We start from the raw sequence: 19195 nt of genomic DNA, 5'->3' as shown, positions 1-19195 counted from the left end.
AACACATACTATTTTATTTAAATACTTGTTATACAGAAAAACTGCAATTATTCGGATTAATGAGGGCCAGAATTCATTGCTTTTAAATTAGCCATTACAGAAAACATAAGTTTTTTAAATTTAAAGTTAACAAGGGTCAACGAAATACTGTCGAGTAAATATTTTTTTTCTTTTATTATTAGTAGTAAAAAGTATATTGAATATTGAATCAACTACTCCACAAGTGTATAGCTTATGTTAGATTTTTGTTATTTTCATTCTGTGTTTTGTAAAATAAATAATATAAATGTACATAAATACCTTGTTTATAAAAGTGTCTGAATATTTGTTAATTATGTTTGTTTTTTAAGTTAGTCTTCTTTGTTTATTCTCAAATGTAGTTTCAAAAAAGTATATTGTTAAGTGTCCTCGGCACGGGAAACCCCAGTGAGGTCACATTATTTTTATTATTAATTATAGTTTGTGAGCGAAAAATATGAATAAATAAATATAAATAAAAAATTTATATATATTTTTTGGCATTAGCATTGGCCACGTCTCTACTACGTCACGATCCGGTTAAATTTTAAACTTTGTTTGTGGCCGTTTAAATTAAAATAAAACATATTTACTAGCTTCAATGTTTTATTTTGCTGTCGTTGTAGTCTGTTTATGTCATTTTGGTTTTTTGTTCCCCATAGTTGTTGCTTATAACATATATTTTAGATTTGACATAGGCTTCATAAATGAGATTTTTTCCGTTTTCGGAACAAAGTTTTCGATTTTTGAAAAAATACTTGATAATGTTGCTATTTTGCTAATTAAATTATTGATGTGAGCTATCCATGTCAATTGTATGTCTATTTTTGTAAAAATAAACAAACGCAGTACCTACCTATGTAGTTGCGAATTATGTGGGTATGCACTGTTCAGATATTGTAACAACTTCAACATCCTTTGTACCCACAACCACCGTTCATTCCCAACCTCAGTATCCTTTGAACATCCGCTACAATAAGACCTCGAGTCGTGATTCGCGCGTTTATTTTGTTGAACGCGCACCACATTATATACTTTGATTCCACCAACCACCAGTGTTCAGCTCCAGATCAGGGGCCTTTCCTAGTGCAATTGACCAGTCGGACCACCGCAATTCCTTCAAGAACGAACCAGGTTAGTGGCATCTATTCCTAATCCATCTCATTCGTTGGGGTTGTGACCGATTGACACTGCATACCGCATATCGAGGATATTCACTTATTTTATTAAAATACAGTCCACTCTGCTAAATAATATCGTAGAAGCTCTAGGGCTTCGCCCCCGCAATTTCTCGCCCGGCATCCGCGTGGGAATTTTTTTCCCCCCATCTATGGGTACGTTTTAGTGTCACTAATTAAAAAATATTTTACTCTATCAATGATTTTTATTTATAAAAGAACCACTGGTTAGAGCACTGTAAACAGTACAGGTAGCCAATTATCTGTAGGTACTTTTGCATGCAAATGATACAATTAGAAAATTGTAATGATCAAATTTTCTGTCTTGTATGAATATAGAATGCGTAGCTAGCTTTCCAATTTTGTGTTTTAAGCTGCAATATAAAATTAATAAGATTCAATTGAATCGCAAAACCAATTTTATGATGGGCCAGTGGGCGCTCATAACAACATAGTGAAAACAGAGAGGCGACAAAAAAGAAATCTGGGATAGACGAAACAAATTTAATATCTTGCGAAATGTACCTTAAACTAATTATTTATTATTTGCCTTGGAATTAAGGCTATACTAAAAACTCTGTCTGTGTAAAAAGGTGCTTGCTTGTATTTAAAGAGTCATCATTCCATGTCCGCTTCCTACTTAGAGCGTATGTTGTCCACGAATATCCTCCTAGCATCTCTGTCGGCTGCTAGCCCCTGTGCATCTTCCCACGTCAGGTTCGCGTCCCGTAGTTCTGACATGAACTGCCGACGAACAGTCAACAGTGGACGTCCAGGACGTCGAGAACCTTGTAAAGTAGGCAAGCGTGGTTAAGAGTCTCTTGATGACAGTTGTCACCGGAGTTTTCTGCGTCCGTTCTCTTATTTCATTCTGCACAAAGTCAAACCACCGCACACCCAAGATTCTTCTGAGACACCTATTCTCGAAACTCAGTATTTTGCTGTTTTGGGCCCTGGTGAGGTGCCACGATTCGTATCCGTAGAGGAGAATAGGTGTTATGCAGGCGTTATATAGGCGGTATTTGGTTTTCACTGAGTAAATATCTAATCTCCAAACCGTGTATAGAAGCGATTATGCGCAGCTTACCATTATATTTGACTAACTATAATAATCTTTTATGGTAACTTTATTTACAGAAAAACACATAAATAATTAACATTTGATTTGATTCATTTCCACCGTTTGTAGTTTTATCCTAATATAAATATAAATTTTAATAAAGCGCGCCCAGCGCCTGTGGTGAGCCAAGAAACTAGCCGATTATTCCAGCTTATTTTTTCATAAAAAAAAGTATACTATATTTTGAATGTATTAACCCCAGGTCGGGTTTTTTCTCCTAGATTAAACTTGTAGATTACACAAATTATTTGAAGATTCTTGATTTGGAAAACAGTATTTTAAACATTATTTCTCAAGGACTATTTTTCTTTGAGATGGTACTTTTGACATAAGACCATAATTACTTCCATGCGTCATATTGCAGGACATATAGCGCTCCGCGCGGCCGTTTTCAGCACTATACGTTACTAGAACAATTCGGCCAGTTGACATTTCAATTGAATACCTAATATCGACTGAATTCATAGTGGTATTTTTTTTTAATGAATTATATACTAAAGTAATAGATAATATATCTATTTAATATAATATATCACTAAGTTACATCGTTGGAGTTAATTTCATGGATGAGAGTTGTTGTATCACACAGAACTACAGAGAAATATCAATTTATAGTATATATTACTTACATTATATTATGTACCTCCTTTGTAGGTACAAATATATTTTTTTTATAGCTTACCTGTAAATAAAATCACCATTCGCCACTGTACTCCCAGGTATTTGAAGGGTACGGGATTAAAAATTACAAACGGCGAGTGTATGTAAGCATGCCATATTTCGCTGAATAATATAACATGGGGTAAACTCCCATGAAATCAAAATGCATGAAATCACCACACCACACTCGTTTGCCACACTTGCTCGAACAGCGACCATATTTTCTTCACTACGAGCACTTCGAAGTTGTGACAAATTCAGTCTCCAACTTTTGAAATATGCAACGGGGGGAGTTTAGAAGGCGCAGAATGACAATCATATTTTGCATGGAATGCTGTTTGAGTAGCAACAAAACTTCTTGAATTTGGATAGAATATTTGGACAATTTTCAAACGCTGGGGCAAGGTGAAATGTCAAACCTTACTGAAGACAACTGGCAGCAGATGTCAAATTAATTTTTTTTCCATACATATATTTACATATTCATAATTTTCATTACAAAAATACACTTTGAAAAAATGCTTACAAATACTTCAGCGTCTGAGCGTAGGCCATTCGAATTTAATAATTTATATGTTTATAGTATATAAATATGGTATGACATAACCATGAAAAGAAAAACAAGATTTACAAATGCTGCTATTACAAAAACAGGATTTATTTGCATTATATATTTTATTTTTAATTTTATTTATTTTTTGAAAAAAGGTGTCTATCTTTTCCATCCATGCTAATCCAAGACCTCAAACCTACCTTAAACTGTATAAGAGATGAAATGTTTTGTAATTCCTTGGGTAGGAGATTGAAGAATCTTGGACCAACATGTAAAGAGTGCCTCTGTGCGAACTTAGTTATGCATCCTGGAACTGACAGTACACTATCGGATCTATTGCTAATCTGATTTAAATTATTGCTAAATAATTTCCTATTTATGTGATTTTATTTTAGGCACTGAGATAAATATAATTTTCTAAAACTAAGGAGTCCACTCTCTACGCATAGTTCATTACTAGGTAATATGTTTTTTGTGCATGATCATAATTATACTTTTCTGTGCAATTTCTATATAGCCGCCATGAGCTATAAAAATCCTATCGTCCATATTGGTAAACCCTATACTATGGAAGAAGTGTGTTGTGGGATTTGCATGTTAGTGTAATTAGTCTCCTAGTAAAGAAACGGGTACCTTTAAAAACCAGGAGACAGAAAACTCGATGAGTAGACACAACTATTTACAGACATTTTTATTTTATTTTTTGCTGTCTGAATATTCATAGAAGCGATCAACGTCCCGGAAATATGAATCAGAACAACAATTATTGATGATTTTGTGGTTTGGTATGCGAATATAAATATAAATACTTTCATATATACACAGTACAAAGTTGTCATTTTTGTAAAGCGCTTACATACGAGGAAATACAAAGTGTTGACATAACATTTTTAAATGTTTGAACGGGACCAATTTAAGATTATATAAATTTTGTAATTATGAAAAAATATCATCATCAAACCATATCTGCGTCTGATGGTGCATAGGGAAATGCATTGGAAAAGTCTCTGTAGTGTATCTCGATCATGTATTACAAAAAGGAAAGAAGTAAAAATTTTGTATAATTAATTTTTAATATAATTTAAAATTCATATCTTTAATTTATACGTCACACTAACCTTGATTCACCTGACATAAAATTGTGAATACGAAAACTTTTCAATGAAAAAAAAAGCGTTGCGCGCGCATCTACAATAACACAAGGTGTTAAGTAAATAACAGCATTTATCGATGTTCTTCCTGGCCAATTACCTTTCTTTCACATCCTTCCCTTGACCTATTCTTATGGTACCTACCTGACATCAAGATATAAGAAATTCAAAATTAGAAGATTCGGATTTAGAACAAAATATTATTGACAGTACATTACATTGCATAAAAAAGTTCTCGGATTCGTCGCGCGTCGTGGTAAACATCGTTACATTTCATAGCGCATTTCGTCATCCAGTGCCCAAAATTTAAGAACATTCACATCATATCAAAGGTAGGTGTCCATTCCATGTTCCTATCCTTTATTCAAATACTAGTCCGCCTTTTCGTTAACACAAGATGCTAGAGGCAAATAGTCTCGGTGACAAAAATCTCAGTCATCGGGGCTCTTGGTTGCACACCGTACACTGGGCTGGTGTATATTCCGTGATAAAAGTGATTAAACTCGAACGCGAAATATCATTAGTTTTCCATTCGAATAGAGGAAACATTCTCAAGTGGAAACAAATCTTTTTAGAAAATATACGCGAGGAATCTATCTACATTCATCTTAAGTGAGATACTCTCCGCCTCCGCAGTGCAGTGGTTAACGAACTGCCTTTTCATGCATGAGGGATCGGGTTAATACACTTTAATATGCTTGTGCCGTACCGCACAGGGCCGCGATTACAAACGCTATCTTTATCGGTACATATTGAGACGGTATAAAGTAAAATCGATATTTATGTACAAAAATGTGTATTTTTGTATGAAAATTTAAAGTATCTTGGTCGGTGATTTGTAATTGAACATGTTAAGAAAAAAATGTTTAAATATTATATTTTTTACACAGAAAACTTAATTTTACTTAGTAAATAAAATTTAAGATTCATTTTAACTTTCTTTTGGAATATGTGCCCAGTAGCTCAATCACAAATAATTATCGACGTGCTGAAAACATCCAAAGCATTTGAGCGATCACAATGAACAATAATGAACATGCTTAAGTTATTGCAGTCATAAGTGAACGCGTGTGTAATCTCTAAGTCAATGCTCGTGTCGGTTTGTTTTTTATTTTCCTCGTAAATAAATACAGTTCATTGGTGAAAAATCGACGTTTACTATAAAAAATAATACAATATATTGCATTTGCAAAATAGTAAGGAGTATCTAATACAAACAAGTGAAGATTAATTTACAATTACTACGCCGACTGCTTTTCTTGACATTTGGTTTGCCAACCGCCGGCTAAATGCAATAAATACCATGATAAATAATAAATAATAAATAAAAATAGCAGTTTCGGAATATTTTCCATATTTACACCGGTGGAATTTAAATATGTAATTGCGTAGCAGGATTATACGTCGCGAAACGTACATATTTTGACATTTAATATTCGGTGTTTGCGGATGTTCCATTGTGATTGCAAATACGATAGGTTGAGAAATTGTTAGCACGTCGCTTATTAGCACGTCGATAATTATTTGTGATTGAGCTACAGGTGCGTCACCTGAAACGTCAGACTATTCTGCCGCGCAGAGCCTAAACCCCCAAAACACACATTTTGTTGTTTTTGAGTTCAGTTTTTGAGCTCAGTAATCAGCATTTAATTAGCTATATCTCTTTTTTCGCTACGACAACTGAAGGGTTGAAAATAAATACGTACCCATGCAGTAACATCAAGTTGTTAGCACATAAATGATTAAAATACTAACTAAAATGCGTTTTTTTTAAAAATAATTTTAGCTTGATAATGATGAATATATTTTTGTGAAAAACTCCTAAAGTTTAAAAAAAAAATTACACAAGTTTTGATTCAAAGTGCTTATACTCAAAAGAAGTAGGCATCTGTTATGAGTTTTCTCCGAAAACCAAGTAAAACGCAGTGATCCTTATGAAATACTCCATTTTAGGCTGTAATAATACTGAAAGTAGTTTTTTTTACTGTATCAAGTTTAATACTGCATTTTAACTACTCGTAATTTTAAGCAACCTTTTGTAGTAACTGAGGAGATTTTGAAAAACTTTATTTTTCTTTTTAATGATTTAAATGACACGCTTTTTTTCTCAAAATAATTCGTCATCATCAATCGCCTTATAATCAAATTGAAAAAAAAGTCCGACGTCGCACTAAATTAATATTAGTACCTTGAGCATATTTTTTTTCTTATTATTATTATTATTTATAAAAAAAATAATATTAAAAAAAAACGCGAAAGCACCCTAATACATCAAACATTCAATTGTGTTAATTTTAGCCATAATATATAAAACAAAGATACATCTAGCAATAGAAAAGCATTGCCGGGTTTAACTTGTATGAAATAAAAACAAACATACAAAAAATGTAACCAACAGACAAGGCTCGGTTTTTCCGGGGGCAAAAAAATATTTGTATGGTAGTTTTAAAATAAATTATGTGTAATATGTAGTTTATTTGTTTATTGATTATTACGCTTACAAATATTTATTAATATTACAATGCCAACAATCCTAAAAATATATCGTCGTGGCCGTAGAACAACAACGAATGTGCGAAAAATTCGACATTGACATTTGAAAAAAATAAATAATAAGTATAACCCAAGTATCAAAGGATATACTTTTATACCATGCGCGGTCCATAGATCGGATGAAACTAATGCTTCCCTAAAAATTTTACTTCTAAACGATCAGTCCCTATTTTTTTAATATTATAAAATCAGTTGTAAGTTAACTAATCTTTTAAGTAACTACAACATTGTTCTTTTTTTAGTTTGTTGTAAATCGTAGCGATCTGACAGGTCCGATGTTCATTCATTAATAACTTTTTTTAAATTGAGACAAACCCACGCACAACCTTTCGCCTGCGCAGTTATGCGCTAACTGAAGTAAAATTCAGTATGTACTGTTTTATTCTGGAGTAAGGCACTGCGTAAGTCTGTTGGTTTCTATAAGGAGGTCGCCCAGTACTGAACTCACAAGCTCTGTGGAAGCAGTTCTAACAAACCAATCCATGTTTGTTTTTCATATATCGTGACTATTTTATAACAAATTTACCACTTACATCGGTTAATACGCTGACTGTAAAATATAACCCTTCTATGCTGAAATTATAGCATATAATGGCTTTTTACATTATTTCAGAGTACTTAACCAAATATTATTTTATGGCGTAGAAACGTGGACAATTAAAGCACGTGAGCAGGAGACAATAGATGCTTTCGAGATGTGGTGTTGGCGTCGAATGCTAAGAATACCATGGACAGCCAGAAGAACACAAATGTCTCTATACTGGAGAAACTCAACGTAAAAGTTCGCCTATCGGCCATATGCTGCCAACGTATTCTGCAGTTCTTCGGACACATAGCTAGACGTGACCCAGAAAATCTGGAGAAAATAATAATCACAGGCAGTGTGCCAGGACGAAGAGGCAGAGCTGCAGCACCATGGATCGACCAGGTGAAAACAACGTCACGGGCGACCCTATATGGAGCTGTGGGGGCGCAGAGCCGTGAAGGGTGAAGACGCTTTGTCAATGGAATGGCTGGTGAGAGTACCAACGATCACGACCCTCAGAACTGATGAACTTCAAAAACAAGAAACCCAAATTTCTGTGTTGTTGGTAGGCACATATATATAACAAATGGCTGCTTCCCTTATCAAAAACCTCACAGCACAGCCCTGTTTTGTACTTTCAAAAAATTAAACCACTCGATGATATTTGTTCCTTTCTTATAAATTAATGCACAAGTTTAATTTTTGTATAACCTACATGGATAACTAGTTAGTTTAAAATCCATGGTCCGCTAAAGACATCCATCTTGTACGCAATAAACTCCGAAAGTTTCCTACCGGAGATTCTCCGTAGAACATATATGGAATATGTGCATAATTAATTTAATCATTAATTATAATATGAAGGCGTTGACCAAATGATCCACTTTTAAAACAAAAGGTTCTTTTGGAAGTTTGTGGTCAATGGACAGGTGGTTTTGTGGTCCAAATTAGGTCATTTCACCTGAAGAATTTCCTACAATTTCTAATTTACGAAACAAAAATACATACAAGTAACCACCGTTTAGAGAACAAAAGATGGAAAATGAAAAAAGAAATATGTACAAAAAAGTCATTTTCTATTCACAGTAATTATACAAGTACTTGTACAGAATGTACGTAATGATAAAATATTTTTTTAAAGATTTGACAATACAATAAGCAATAGAAAATAATTGTACATTTTACAAAATGAAAAAAGCTTTTTTGTATATTTTTTACTATTGACAAGCCATCACAATTTAAAAATTGTTTGACGAATGAATGTATTGTCATTATTTCTATTTCGATTTTTTCAAATAACATAATACAGTAGAACTCCGTTTATCCGAACTCCATTCATCTGGATTGCTAATATCAAGATCGTCATCAGGTAATTTGATTTTTTTTAAACCGTGCAGTTAATTTTACTGGGCACTTTTAAGTCATTTTTAAAAAGCGAAAAAATATGGCACTCATTTATCCGGATAATTAGCGTTTTATTTTTTTGTTTTTTTGTATTTCATTGATAAAAAAAAAGAAATATGAAGAATTACAAAGTCAGTGCATTTAATAAATACATATTATTATCGAGTATTTGAAGAAAATGAAGAGAAAATAAATAAACAATGTTTTTAGTAGGTCCAAATGTTTGTAGATGGGCTGGATATACTCTTTAGGGGGTTATGAAGTTCTAAATTTGTTGTGACAGATTGGGGGCGCAATTTCGAGAAGGGAATTGTGACCTGTCAATAGCTGGTTTAAGTGGCAATGACAGTTCATAAGTCCTGTAAATTGCCTAGATTTCTATATTCCCTTACCAAATATGTTTTCTCGTTCTGTTGCAACAAATATAGATCTTAATAACTCCCCGGAGAGTAAATCTGGTCTGTCTACAAACATTTGAAAATACTTAAAGCCGTAACTGCCATATATTCAGTAGCTACTCTCAGATTGAAGCTAAACCGGCAGTGCGCAACAGAGTTTTAGTCCCAACGCTCATGTGTGTCAAAATGCGATCTCTGAGACAAACGTGTGGGAAATCAACGTATGACAGGGTTACGAATGAGGAAATCAGGCGAGAGTGTAAATCTGAGTCAGGTATAATTGAAAAGATTAAGAAGGGGTGTCTGAGATGGTAGTGGTAGTAGGTGGTGGTTTTGTATTGTAGAACGAATGAATGATGAAAGAATAGTAAAACCTGTATATATGGGGAGAACAAACGGTAGCAGTAGGACGGCCAAGGAAGACGTGGCATGATCAGGTATACCAAAATCTTGAGCCCGGTCATGTCAAAAGCAGACAGAACCGAAGGGCATGTATAAGATGCGATTAGACAGCGGAGAGACTATCACTCCCTCTAACTTCTGTTCAATGTACTTCATAGTCCTAACGCTCCTATATACCTGTGTGAAAAATTTCAACGCTTATCAGTTCATGGTTTACCTCTTCGTTCTCATTCTCAAGGCACTCTCTTGATACCCATACACAATTCCTCTTTCTTCTCTAACTCATATAGTGTCCATGCGGCTCGACTGTGGAATCATCTCCCATCCACCATCAAAGATGTTACTACATTATCTCTGTTTAAATCACGTCTGAAGAAACATCTCCTTTCTCTTCCTTAATCTCTCCTCCTTTCCTTTTTCCTCTTTCCGCTTTTTTCCCTTTTCCCATTGAGTAATAGTTTTGATTTAAGGTAATTTATAAACAAATACGTTTATTTCTATTTTTATATATTTTTCACTTTTTAATCTTTTTTTTTTTCTATTGAATATGTTCTGTAACTTGAATTATAAAAATAAAACTTTTATTTTATTGGTTGGTTGGAAGAAATTGCCATTTGGCAATAAGCCCGCCAATGTACAAATAGCATTATGTACAAAAAGTTAAATAAATAAGATGCATGAATGTGGCAGAAGCTAGGAATGTATGCCAGGAAAGACGTATGAGTAGTACTCTCAGGTAAAAATCCTGCAAAATGATGTTTGATTTATTTTTCGTTATTAAATTATGAATTTTTATTACAAAACTAATCGTTACGCAATGACCTCGCATGGAGAAACCTCCACCGTGGAAGATGTAAGCATGTTATAGCGACGGAAGATGGCCTTCCTAATTATACATTTTTTATCATCATCAGCAGCAGCCCGTGCCAGTCCATTACTAAATGAAGGTCATTTTTGAATAAATTTTTAGTCCACCACACTTGGAATCGGTCAAATGTTGTTATTTAGGTCTTTGTAACATTGAGAAAATATCACCCGAAAAAGATGGATGGTTCACAACGCAGTAATTACAACAGGTAGTTTGATAGTAATGATAATTATTCAAAAAAAATAAAAACACAGTAAATGGTTCGAGCTAATACGAATTATTGTTATATATTTTTCACTATTGAGAGACCCAAGTGAATGGCTATTCGATCAGGAGTTTACATATGAATAAAATGTATACAAATATATGGAAATAATGCTTTAAAAAGACTATGTGCCTATTATGTACATATATGACATGGTTATTTACAATTTGATTTTCATTTCAATTACTTTTATTATATCCATCTAGAATAATTTTTTTCTTTTTTACTATGTAAAGTTTCACTTTTTATTTTGCATGGCAGTATGCTTCTTATTGTTTCTAAATGTATACAAAAAATCATTGTTTATCTTTTAAATTTTTACGCACTATGTTTGTACTTAACTGTATATTTTTTGTAAATGCCCCTTGGGCGTATTGTAAAATTAAATAAATAAATAAATATCTATTTTTTAATAATTTTATTTTGCCTTATTATTGAGATATCGTGTATTTTTATTTTATTTATTTTATTATTAAAAATAAATCTCGTTCCTTATAATTACGTTAGAAGTATTTATTATTATAATTATGCAAATAGAGTTATCATATGTTTTTGTGTAAACCGATAAGCCAAATTGGTTTTGTGAGTCTTGTATTTTTTTTTTAATATGTATTTATTGTATATGTATGTATATTTTATTGTTTATTCTATTTATTTCGAATACAAACAGATGTACAGGTTAAATAAATATAAATAAAAACTACATAAAATATATACATAGTAGGGCCTGCCATCCAATTATATGGATTTACTCAATTATACTGCAATTAAGCGACAACGGCTTAAAGTTTAAAGTATAAAAGTAATAAATATACTTTATTTTTAAATAAGATAAATATTGAAAAACAAGGAGATAGTGGGAAGGAAAAGATGGAAATTGATGAGGAGTGGTGAAGGATGATTTAAGGAAAGTAGGAGTGGAAAATCGCATTTGATTTAATGATTAAGAGCAGGAAAAGAGACAAAAGTATACATGTAACTAATGTTGTTATTGTATTAAAATATTAACATATTGCAACAGAGATGAAGAACATTTAAGAGAAGGTAATATAGAAGTCTAGGCATCTACAGGGCTTATGACCTGTCAATGGCTGGTTTAAGTGGCCACTTTACACACTGTAATATTCACCATTCTGCCTATATTTGAACATCTATATTCCTTCAATTCTTTCATCTGTTGATGTTTGTGAAGTTAAAGAGCTGAAACCTTTATTTATGCGAGTGAGATTCATCTAATTGAATTATTTCACCTGCATACTAGGCAACGCCTGAAAATGTTATTTCTTTCAATTTCTATACTTCTTCATGGACCAGGTAATTTATCAACAATATTTTGATTTTGTTTGATTCGTTTGTTTGAGAACTTTATAAGTATTTTTATTATTATAATTAAAATGCAGTTCCACCAAGAAATGTCAGTAGAAAAACTCAATCTATTAAAATGTCTTTTTCGTTAGTAAATTTGCCTGCGTATATTTATTTATTTATTTATAAATATAACTAACGGCCGTAGCCAATTTGTAAAAAAATAAAGTTAAATACAAAGTTATATAATGTAAAGAAAATATAGTTAATTGCTATGGTTAAACTCAGTAAAAGTAATGCATAGTAAAAAAAAGAATAAAAGATTAACACTAAAAGAGTCAAGTATAGAAGAAACGTAGCAAAAAAGGGATTCATTTTAGGTTTGTAAATCTTACATAGGCACACATTGTTAGGCACACAAATTCAGCAAAAATAAAAATAAATAGACATTTATATGAGTATATTATGCAAACAGACTGAATCTCCGGTTCGTCGGCTATTGTTCGAATGAATTTTATAAACTACTCAATTATAGGTATACAGGTTTTGGCAAAATGAATTACATATATCTTGAGTCTAGACGGTATTTTGGAAGGTAAATAATTGTTATATCCCAGATCCTGATAACGCGTGACGCACGGTTCTACCTTTGGAAGGATAATAGCTCCAGGTATGTATCTCCGAATTCCGGATACGTCAGTCCTTTCAACAAGAAGAAGCAGGACCAATGGTTGAATAATCTTTGTTAATTTTACGATTTTTCAGGGCCACTCAGAGGAACATTTTTTATGATGCACTTTATCACAATATTTTTTTTTGGAAAATCGCATTTTTAAATTATTTTATTTTATTTTATTAAAAACGTATTTGATCAACGGAACGATATGCACTGAACGCAGACGAGAGAAGCCGTTGAGTTGGGGAGGGGTAAGGGTTTGTGAAAGGGGCGTTAGTCCAAAACGTAAAATTAAATTATTACTAATGAAATCTATTGCCAGCAATGTCTAAAATATGTTTTTATGCGCTAACATTTATTTCCTAAAAAATTTAATAAATCTAGTCAAAGATTGAGTAGTTTACTTGGAATCCCTTATTGTAAATCCAGACTCGGCCAAAGACACTCATTTTTCGTAGATCCAAAACTGTTCAATGCATTTCATATGGACAGTATGATAGAGATTGATCATTTGAATATATTTAGATTTGAATTTTTGTTGAAATTATGGATAAAAAAAAACGGATTTAAATACCTTATTTTTTTCATATATAGAATAAATTTTTAGTATAGTTTTCTATCAGCACTCATTTACCCCCACACACACACACAACCCATGCCTTTGTGGGATTTTTTTTTGTGTTCATTTAATAGTTATTTTTTGTATTTGTAACTAACGTACCTATATACCTATTGTAATGCAAAAAAGAAATTATAATAAATAAAAAAAAGGCTTATAAAATGTTAGGTTTTTTAATGCGAATGTCTAACGACTTCAAAAGCATTGAAACATCAACATTGCTATATAATACATATATGAGAAGTCAGTTAGAATACGCTTCAATTATATGGAATCCCCAATATAAAATAAATTTAAACAACCTAGAAAGGATACAGAAAAAAATTAGAAATTTAATAAAATAATCATTTTATTGTACGCCAATGCAATTCAAACTCTGGAGTACGGAAGAGTGACTGCAGATCAATTATTCCCATTTAAACTTGTGAGCAACGTTATAGAGTGCCCTTTACTTGCAAGTTCTTTAGAATAGCTTCTACCCAACAGGACAAGACTCCAAACAACATTCAATTTGCCGATACCTAGGACTAACTCAAGGATAAATTTTATTTATTTATGTACATACATAAGTTCATTGTACATTATTTGCGACATAAGTCCCAACTCCATGGGACTAAAAGCCCTGTGTTTAGATGGGACTAGCAATTAGTTGACACAGACACACGAGTATATCACTACAATGATTTTTTTCTTTAGAGCATATCAGGCGGCCTCCGTGGTATAGTGGTCAAGACGCTTGACTCACGCACGGAAGGTTCCGGGTTCGATTCCCGGTGAGAACACAAAAATTAAAATGTGATTTTTCTCAAGCCTGGGTGCTCTGTGATGAAATTCACCACTGTAATTAGGCCCCCTGGCCTGTTGTGGTGCAAAAAAAAAATGTAAAAAAAATATTATAATACCGATTTTTCCGGTCACGCAGACATTTTTCATCTCTGCCATACGAAATAATATAGAAGATTCCTTGTAGACGGTATGCCTGTTAAGTTATACGATGTCAGTAATTATGTATGTTCATTATTATATTGTGTAACTTCTACAATTTTTTTATATGGGTGTTTTTTTTCTTCTAATTCTTTAAATTCATTTTATTTACTTTATTATTATGATGATATACATACACAAACATGTATTTTTATTTTATTTTCAATTTCTAAATTCCGAATATTTCTTAATTTTTAAATTAATTCATTTTAATACCTATAATGTACTCAATAAACAGCTTACATCACTGTGGAAAAATTATATTGACTGTTTTTACAATTATAATATCTACATATTCTTATTTTCTGTATGCAATAAATGTAAAATCTGCTGTTTTTTTTCCCTAATAAATAAATAAAGGATTTTAACATTTATATCAAATTTTATCAACAAGGTGAAGTTTTCTGACGGAAAAATATGTTATGCGCACATTTTTTTTAACATGTTCAATTACAGATTACCGACGAAGTTACTTTGAATTTTCATTCAAATATACACACTTTCGTACATAAATATCGATATTAGTTTATACCGTCTCAGTATATACCGATGGAGATAGCCGTTCATAATCGCGGCCCTGGTTTGTCTCGAGTCTCAAGAGGTTGAAGTTAACACGATGACATGTATTGTATGTAAGTATCTGAGTATGACTGCGATAATACAATATATTGTATGGGACTAAATTACGGTCAGACGTGTGCGTGTGGCGTTTTGTTCTGTATGCCGAACCTCGCGCCTCGCTTACAGATGAAGTATTAAGTAATATATTATTATGTTATAAATACTTAATTAAATTTTGTTCGCTTTTGTAAAATATCTAAAGCCTAGTTAAAGAGTATTTTTATTTATGTTCCTTATAACTACCTCAGACATAGACAACTTAAGCTGTTTTATCTTCCTGCTTGCAGAACCAGCCCTACGATGGTAATGCCACTAGGAAAAGCAATGTCTTTACTCAAGCATATCTTCGGTTATCGACATCTTTCGTCTTACTGAAAGAAAGTTCAGAGAAGATAGCTTCCTTTTACTCTAAAATACCCATATACAGAGAGAAAACTTAAGGTGAGGAAAGTACATTCTAATCTCATATGCAAAGAATAACCCGAAGGTGAAGACAATAGAATGTACTTTCCTCACCTTAAGGTTTGTCTCTACATACGGGTATAAATACTGGCTATTTTTCTTTTATCATTTTATCACATTTAAAATGTATCGCAATTTTTTTTCGTGTTATGTATGCCTTGAATATATTGTTGTTAAGTACATAAACGTATTAAATTAATAAATTGAAATAAAAACGAGATCGTTTTAGAGAAGGTAATATTTATGGAAGTCTAGTCATTTACAGGGCTTATGACCTATTATTGGCTAGTTTGATAACCACTTTATACACAGTGTAGCATTCACATTTCCTCAACTCTTCCATCTGTTAACTTTTGTAAAGTAAACGAGTTGAAACCTTTATTGGTGTGAGTGATTTATCTGGCGGAATTATTTCAGCTACCAGGCCAACGCCTGAAAAAACTTTCACGCCAGTTAATTGAATTAACTATATTATTTTTATACATTAGTATAATAATTATATTACTATTTTTTGTCAAACAAATTTATTTATTTATTTATTCGAGATGTAAATTAAAAATTTAATGAAGGTAATATGTACATAACATTCATGAACGAAAAATCTAATAAATAATATTTCCCATATTCCACTCCTGTCTTATTTTAAAAGCGCAAATGATCGAATTTCAACTCCCCTCACACGCCACTCCGTACTTCCACAAACACAAAATGCTACTTAACATATTGATTTGACTTATCACCTACATTTGCATTATATTAGATTAGATTTGATAATAAGCAAAATCTGTCTAAATTATAAAAAGGATAGTATTCATAGTGATACAATTTAGTGATAGGCACTATCTAAATTATAAAAAGAAATCAACAATGTTTTGAGTATGTCCAAATGTTTACAGACAGGCTGGATTTCCTCCCTAGGAAGTTATCCATATCCAAATTTGTTGCAACAGAGGGAAAACATTTCTGAGAAGGGATTATGGAAGTAAAGGCATTTACGGAATTTATGACTAGTCATAGGCTAGTTTAATTGGCCACTTTGCACACTGCGTAACATTCACCATTCTGCCTATGTTAAAACATCTACATTTCCTCAACTCTTTTACAAAAGTCAGCAAATGGAACTGGTCATTAGCCCAGTAAACTATTTAACTTTCATATTCCCTTCTCAAAAGGTTTTACCTCTCTGTTGCAAAAAATTTATATCTAAATTTATTTGAAAAGTAACTCTCCTCTCTTCCTATTATAGTGTTAATTTTTTATTTTGTTAATCTTTGTTTTTAATTTTTGTATAAAATTGTAAGATTCAATATGTCCATGTATTTTTAATTTTCTCAAACTGAACGGTTTGGGTAGGTAGGAAGAAATTGCCTTAAGGCAATATGCCCGCCCTTATATGTATATATATATTGTATATGTATATAAAGTGTTAAATAAATAATTCAATAAATAAAAGTTAGTAATAACGTTTAAAAAAATATAAAAGTAGATTGTAAGAGAAAAAAAAACATGTATCATTTATAAAAATAAATAAAAAAGAAAATAACTCACTAGGGAGGAAATCCAGCCTGTTTGCAAACATTTGGACGTACTCAAAACATTGTTGAATCTACTAACTGGTAAAAGATGAAGTATTAAAATTGGAAAATTGTTTTCAGGCGTTGCCTAGTAGGTGATTTGGGTAAGCCGGATGTATTTCACCCGCATGAAAAAGGTTTCAGATCCTTTACTTCACAAAAGTCGACAGATGGAAGAGTTGAGGGAATGCGGATGTTTTAACATGGGCAGAAAAGTAAATGTCACACAGTGTGTAAAGTGGCCACTTAAACCATCCATGTGTTCAATATTTTGGAAAAGCGCATTAAGCTCTCAAGGACAAAAACTATTTTCAAGAAAGTCGTTAAGGACTGGATTTTCCTTAGTGGGAGGGATTTGAGTAGGAAACTCCTTGATGATTTTCGGAATGTTTGAGTTTACTGTTTACTATATTAATGTGCCATATATATGTGTATTAAAAAAAAAAAAAAAAATTGTTTCTGATCCTATATTTGTGGTGATATACTCATGTGTCTGTGTCAACTAATTGCTAGTCCCATGGAGTTGGGACTTATGTCTCAAATAATGTACAATAAACTTATGCATGTAAATAAATAAATGACAGGTCATAAGTACTGTTAATGCTTAGACTTCCATACTCCCTTCTCGAAGTGTTTTACCTCTCTGTTACAACAAATTTAGATGTTTTACTTATCGGTACATGAAACAGGTGGTATTATGAAGAAGCGTGATAAACAATAAAATCAAACGCTCTGTAATATTTATGCTTATTAATTTTTTTACTATAAATATTTTATTGTAATACGTAAATAAAAAATGTGAGCTGTTTATGGACATACAGAATGTTATAAATAAATAACTTACCAATAAAATGCGCTGTTTGTTTATACTTCAATGTTATAATCTTGGACAATATTGAACGTTACGATCACTTCACAGTTTATTACGCAAAAAACACCAAATAAGATATTCAACTTTTAAATTAAATAACAAAGGCAACAACGAAATATTAAATCCGAATTCTTCGCATCTATGTAAATGTAAACAATAAACTTTATAATGTTGCTTCTATCGAGGGTCTTGGTTACTCACAATGTTAATAATGCATAATTACGTTGAATCACTACTGTCTTTTTACAAAAAAAGATGATAAAACAGTCCGAAACCACATTTATTTACAATTTCACGTAAATACACGCTCGTAACTATTGAACAGCCGCGCCAGCGTGACGTCCCACCAACAACACGGAACCGACTCGACTGAAGTTGTCAACAAAACAGAACGCTAAACAATACCGGTATTGGCTGCAATCTCGAGAAATCGTAGGCCACTCGCCTCTCGTTCTAAATAAATTCAAACAAAGCAAGTGGCGGCGGCATTTTGGCGGAACTAATTATTTGAATATTTGACAGGACGATATCGAGCCATGTTCGCCAAAACATCGTAGCGAACTCTAAAATTAATATTAAATGTTGGTCTTAAATTTTATGGAGATAATTAACCTTGATTATGTTCGTTTAGGTACCCTACTCTAAATAACAGTACTTACAATGTCTTAATCGTGCAATTTTATAATACATACAATAAAAATAATACATATACACGTATAATTTTTATATTTGTAATAATGTATTTTTTAAATTATTATTATGTGCATTAAGATATACATTTTGAGGGCACTGCAGATTGAAAAAAATACCTTACTAGAATGAACCTTTCCGAAACTTTTAGATGTAGGTTCTGCAGTGCATACTGCAGTGCATATGAAGAAACACCTATACACATTCTGTGTAAATGTGATGCTTTACATAATAAAAGGAGCCTAATCCTCGGGGGACCACTGGTTAAACCTGAGGATGTAAAAGAGCTCGCCCCAC

At 32.3% G+C, this 19195-nt stretch overlaps 1 protein-coding gene across 1 annotated transcript in view; it reads right to left on the bottom strand.

Moving 5' to 3' along the window:
* Positions 1 to 18580, bottom strand: part of LOC148282432 (uncharacterized) — a 162802-nt gene extending 144222 nt beyond the window's left edge. The window contains exon 1 of the mRNA XM_088225087.1: positions 18182 to 18580. The gene's annotated coding sequence lies outside the window, so the exon portion shown is untranslated. The remainder of the gene's footprint in view (positions 1 to 18181) is intronic.
* Positions 18581 to 19195: the final 615 nt, after the last annotated feature.

This window comes from Micrasema longulum, unplaced genomic scaffold (assembly GCF_059751315.1).
Source record: "Micrasema longulum isolate JH-2025_06_02 unplaced genomic scaffold, ASM5975131v1 h1tg000330l, whole genome shotgun sequence".
Classification (NCBI taxonomy): domain Eukaryota; kingdom Metazoa; phylum Arthropoda; class Insecta; order Trichoptera; family Brachycentridae; genus Micrasema; species Micrasema longulum.
The sequence above is the reverse complement of the archived record's forward strand: the minus strand, read 5'-3'. Positions and strand labels throughout refer to the sequence as shown.